The sequence below is a fragment of the Salvia splendens genome, chromosome 17, assembly GCF_004379255.2.
Source record: "Salvia splendens isolate huo1 chromosome 17, SspV2, whole genome shotgun sequence".
Lineage (NCBI taxonomy): Eukaryota > Viridiplantae > Streptophyta > Magnoliopsida > Lamiales > Lamiaceae > Salvia > Salvia splendens.
Window position 1 is genome coordinate 14,964,680 of NC_056048.1, and position 5,552 is coordinate 14,970,231.

The 5,552-nt window shown below is 39.2% G+C and overlaps 1 long non-coding RNA gene across 1 annotated transcript; it reads left to right on the plus strand.

The window, feature by feature from the left end:
• Nucleotides 1–1,545: 1,545 nt before the first annotated feature.
• On the plus strand, nucleotides 1,546–5,237 carry LOC121774786. The gene is made up of 3 exons (XR_006045020.1): nucleotides 1,546–3,089; nucleotides 3,306–3,404; nucleotides 5,043–5,237. It is a non-coding gene; the product is annotated as an uncharacterized LOC121774786 (long non-coding RNA).
• The last annotated feature ends 315 nt before the right edge of the window (nucleotides 5,238–5,552 follow it).

The following is a 5,552-nucleotide window of genomic DNA, read 5'->3' on the forward strand; positions in this document are numbered from 1 at the left end:
CCGAAATTGTAAAGATTTCAAAATATCAAAACTTAAAATATGAAAAAAAAATCATACAAACACAATATAATTAGCATCCATCAACGACAAAAACAAATATTAACTCACAAACATAGATTGTCAACCAAAATATGAAATATGTACAACTTCATCACAAAAATGCGAAATCAGTAATCTGTACCAGATTGAAATACAACTAGTTCTAGTGAATAAGAAAAGGGAGAATTATGAACTAAATCGGTGAACTAGAAGCATTCAATATTTATGCATTTAGATACAAATATAAACTCTATCAAGATGCTATGAAGGAGTATCTAATGCATAAGAATCAGCGGATTTTGCTGAAATTGGTATCGTATTAGCATATACATTTGAAAAAAAACAAGATGATAAAATTAATCCCACAAAACATTAAATCAGTCACACTCAAAATCCCATTAATAAACTAAGGCGATGAAGGCTGGAATCGTGGAAGAGACGGCGTGGAAGGCTGGGAACGACAAAGGCGATGCCGTGGAAGTGTCGCCGGAAGTGTGGAGGCGACGGGAATCACGGGATGGAGGCGTGGAGAAGAAGAGAAGTGGAGATTTCAAATTTCAGAATTGGAAGCGGCGCCGATTCTGAATGTTTTAGGGTTAGGGTTTTTTAGTTAAAGTATATAATATATATATATATATACATAATATCTAGATAAATTCGGTTTTTCAGTTATTTTTTCATCCGAACTGAACTGAAAAACCGATTTTTTTCTGAAATTGAAATCGTACCGAATCAAAAAATCGAAATAATCAAACCGAATTTTATAATTCAGTTTGGATCGGTTTGGATATTCGAGTTTCGGTTTTTTTGCTCACCCCTAGGCTAAAAGCATAACTCATTGTTTATTTGTTTTGGCCTAGATATGATTTAATTTGTTGTAATTAAATCGATCCAAACCATTTTGATTTATTTGCATGGACTTTTATTTTTCATGGCCCAAAGCCAATTGTAATTAGACATTGGAATCTTATTTTATTTGGGAAGCCCAAGTGTATTATTTTATATCTTACATTCCCTTTTATTAATTAAAGTTCACGGAAAACTTTAATTAAATCTCATTGTCCCGTTCCCAAAAATTCTCCCAACAAAAGCCAATTAACATTTGGTGTTGTTCCAAATATTAATTCCACAATCGATCCTTGATTCAAACACGCCGAGTACTACGTATAGTAATTTAGATAAATTCCACGAAGATCGAAGGTATTCCTCTCCACCAAAACAATTCGCATCCCACGAGTATGAATTTTAAATCAAAGCACGCACTTCTCTTTGCACAACCCAACAACATAAATTGTCCGTTGGTGTTATGCCAAGTATTATCATAATTCCTCAACGTTCATATTTTCCAAGGTTCACAAATGTAACCCCCCGAGTTTTTCGTGCACAGATTTCGGAGTATAAAAAAAATTCTAGGATGAAGAGACGGTTGGAAATTTAAGTGCAAGGAAATTTAAGTTTTGAATTACAAATTGTTGAAAAAATAGAAATACAAGAGTGATGGAATCACAAGTAGTACATATGATAGAGACTATACTATCTTGGCAAGGAGACAAGTGGCATTCTAGCCAACTCCTATTTCCCTTTCTTCTCTCCTCCCTTCTCAATTCATGCTTCCACAAGACACCAAGCATGGACAACCATGTACCTACAAATGAAACACCAAAAAGGGATATGAGAAGTAGGCTTCACAAGACTCAAGGTGGGAGACTTCTTCAAGATAGTAAGTATGTGAATCTATGCAATACATCATCAATCTTCAAAAAAAAGAAAAAGGACAAGAATGACCAAGGAGTGAGATCATCCCTAAGGCCTTTTAGAGGCAACAATGTACTCTCTTTCCCCTCAACCGAGGCTGAGATAACAGCCAAGAGGGGCAGCCCCTAGGCCTGCAAATCACACAAAAATGGGGTTAGAAAAATAGACTTATAAGAAAGGAAGAGGAGGGGGCCAGCTCGATTGAACATGGAGAGTAAACAGGCTGAGTTGTACAGCCAAGAGGCTGCTCAGGCAGTAAGACAGCCATTTTGTCACAGTCCCCTCTTACACCAAAGTAGAGGTTAGGACAAAGGAGCATTGTAGAATGAACCCAATGTTCATACTCAAAATGAGCATGAATCAGATCCCTTTTTCCGTCACCAAGGCTGGGAGAAAACTGCCAAGGAGGGCAGCCCCAAACATTCATCAACTTAGTAAGAGTAGCAGTATCACAAAGCTCGAAAGGGAGCTAAGGAACAGCCCAAAATTAGCATCACCGCCTCCCAAAAATTAGACACAAAATGCGAAGGAGTTTTGGCTATAAATACCAGCCCCACCACCATCTCCTTCCTCACACCTCTCAACATTCACAAATCACAAGAAGTGCAGCAAGAGAGGAAGGAGTGGCGGCGAGCTTAAGGGCAGTCCGGTGTTCGAAGGAGTCATCGAGAAAGAGGTAAAACACTAGCACACCCTCTGCTTTTGTTTCGAACATCATACTAGGTCCAAGAACATAGAATCATGGCTGTAGAAATCTCATGACAGTAGCAACTCTTAGAACAAGTAGCAGTTGAAGTCCCCAATATAATGAACTCATTTCAGTGAGCTAACAATCCTCCCAAAAGTCATAACTTGCTTCACAAGATGCAAATGGAACTCTCAACATGTTACTGCCATAACTCAATTGAAAAAAAAAGTAGAAGGGAAAGGGGGGAGACTTAGCTTTAGGCCAAGAATAAGCCGACAAGGCGAGCCGGGACGCGGAGGCGACGAGGGGCTGTCCGGCAAGGATCGGACGACGGCGGAACCCCGGACAGCAGACAGAGGCGGTGAAATGGCAGCTGGCAGCGGGAACTCCACTCACCGAGTACCCGAAGCGGGGACGGCGGCGCTGCAAAACCGTCGGGGGGCCGCTGCATCCCAGAGAGCTCGGCGTGAGAGGAAGAGCTCAGGAATCGATGAGCTGCTGTCTGAGATGACGACGAGAGGAAGAGCGCTGGATGGAGGGCGCTAGACGAAGGGCGTGAACTCGCTGGAGAGGGCCAGGGATGTATGATTTTGAGAGTAAATGGGAGGTAATCTAAATGTTGAGTTAGTGTCCGTCTGTAAGGTTTAATTGTGTCTATAGAAGATAATACTTCATGTCCGTCTGTAAGTTTTGCTGTGCCTACGTTGATGAAATAGAACTGCACGATCTAGTGTGTGTCTTTGATGGTGGTTATTTCTTTGCATGTTGTCTTTGTGAAACTATTCGATAACCATTATAATTGATACAATTCGTTGCAATGCAGCTGGCTTTGTTGTGGCCCGGTGGCTTCATGAATACTAATAGGATTAAACGCGCTATATACAGAGCTAAAGAAAGCAATGGCATTCGCAGTTTCAGAAAGGTATGCGTTTTTAATCCTCTGAAATCATGTCATATGGTTTTTGACGATTTTGGCTCTAAGCCCCGTCCTGCTCTGTTGGATTCACATAAATGTGTGGGCAAATAGTGGGACTTGTCTCTTAGTGGAAAATTGATAGAAGTATATATGAGTTCAAAATTTGTGTCAAGTATATTCATAGGTTTGTCCTTATATTTAATCGATGGAGTCTCATGTTAGTGTTTCGTCACAGTCATCTTCGTTTCATTTGTTGGCTTAGGATCGAGAGAAAATGAAGGAGCAAAATGTTTTACCACAGGATGCCTCTAACAATGCACATGGAACAAATTCTCATTAGAAGTTGTTGTGTTGTGATCTTGGTTCTAAGTTGGCGAGCAAAATAGCTCGCAGTTCTGTCACCTCAAAATAGCTCGCTGGAGAGGGCCAGGGATGGAACTCTCAATACTTGGGCCAGTGTATTTATTTAATTGTTGGGCTGAAATTGATCCTTGGGCCAAAATAAATCAAAGAGGGAGAAGAGCAGTTGGGTCAGACGGAATTATTTTACGAAGGAGCTTGGGCTGAAATTAATTTAGTCTTATGCTAGAATTCTAATTAAGTTCTTGGGCCATGATTAATTAGGCATGCATTCTAATTCTAATTAAAGTTTAAGAATTTCTCGAGTCTTATTAGTACATTGTTTGTTTTCTTTTTTTCTTTTTTTTTTAGTACATTGTTTGTTTTCAAAAGGCTATCTCTGCAAGTTATGGGTGGAGTCAAGAAAATTCAAGTTAAGGAGTTTTAAGCGTACGAGGTGGACTTTCGAACTAAAGTGTTTCATGTGGGCTTTCGAACTAAAGTGTTTTTATGTGGGCTTTCGAACTAAGATATTTTTAAGGCTTTCTGTTTAAAGTATGTTTACAGTTTTTATGAAAAGTATTTTTTGTGTGCTTCTATTTAAGATGTGATGTTAAGTGCGAGCTTGCTATTTAATGTGAGGTATTATGAAAAGTGCTATTTACCTAAAGTGAAAGTGATGTGATTTATTTGATGTTATGTGTTGCCTTATGAGTGCTTGTGAAGTGTAGCTTTTATTGAAGTTTTGAGTTCGGCTTTGACCGATAGAAATGAGTTTGTTCCAAATATGTTTACAAGGAAAATGAAGTATTGAAGGTTATGTGTTCGGATTTTGAGGAAAGAAAAAATGAGTTTATGTTTCAAAAATGTTTTATGAGAAAAATAAGGTTGCGAAAGTTATGTCGAGCCATGTTTTGTTTTGAACTGTGCCTATCTGATTGACTAGCAAGGCGATGTCCCTACTAGACCAGGAGTTTCAATTTTAGTTAGTGAATGCGGGTTTGTAAGTGGGATGAGCCCATACATTCCGATTCACCAGGAGTTTCGTGAATTCTGTTCACTAGTGGGCTTCTGTTCCCCAGGAGTTAGTCAGATACAGCATGTGTTCTAGGAAAATAGATCGGCAGGTCGTTTTTGAAAAAGGAAAAAAGGAAAATGTTTCAGTGTTCTCGGACCTTTTCCTAAAACCCCCAGCTCACTCAAAGAGTGACTTGACAAAACTAGTTTTTCAGTAAAATATATTTCGGAACGTGTCCACTGAGTACACCAAGTACTCAGCCCTGTATATGTTTTTAAAATGTGCAGGTTGAGCAGTGATGACGGCGGGTGGTGTTGAACATAGACGATGAAGATCCTTCGATAGAATAGTACTCGGATGCGACGTGTCTCCATACATGACGTTATATGCTCTTGACTCTTCCGCTGCAATGTAAAAGTCGAGTTTGCTCTCCTTGTATCGTGCACTCTGATATATATTATTTGAGTTATTTCGGTTCAACTTTCAGTTGTGCCACAGTTTTACCCTTTCTTCCCCGCTTCTTTCATCCTCCCCTAGTCGCGATCAACCGGGTTTTCTATCCTTAAAAAGTGTGATCGTGACAACAAAGGAACTAAAAGAACTCATCGCCCCAAAGAAAATTATTCGTGCAAACCCAAAAGATTTAATTCCTCGTTCGGCGTGAAATTATTTTTCAGAATGTTCATTTTAATCACTATATCGCATTCAATAGGAAAATTTTTATTATACGAAAATCGCGGGTGTTGCAACTTCCCATCAAATCTCATAAATTACGAATAATTTGGGTTCCATTTAAT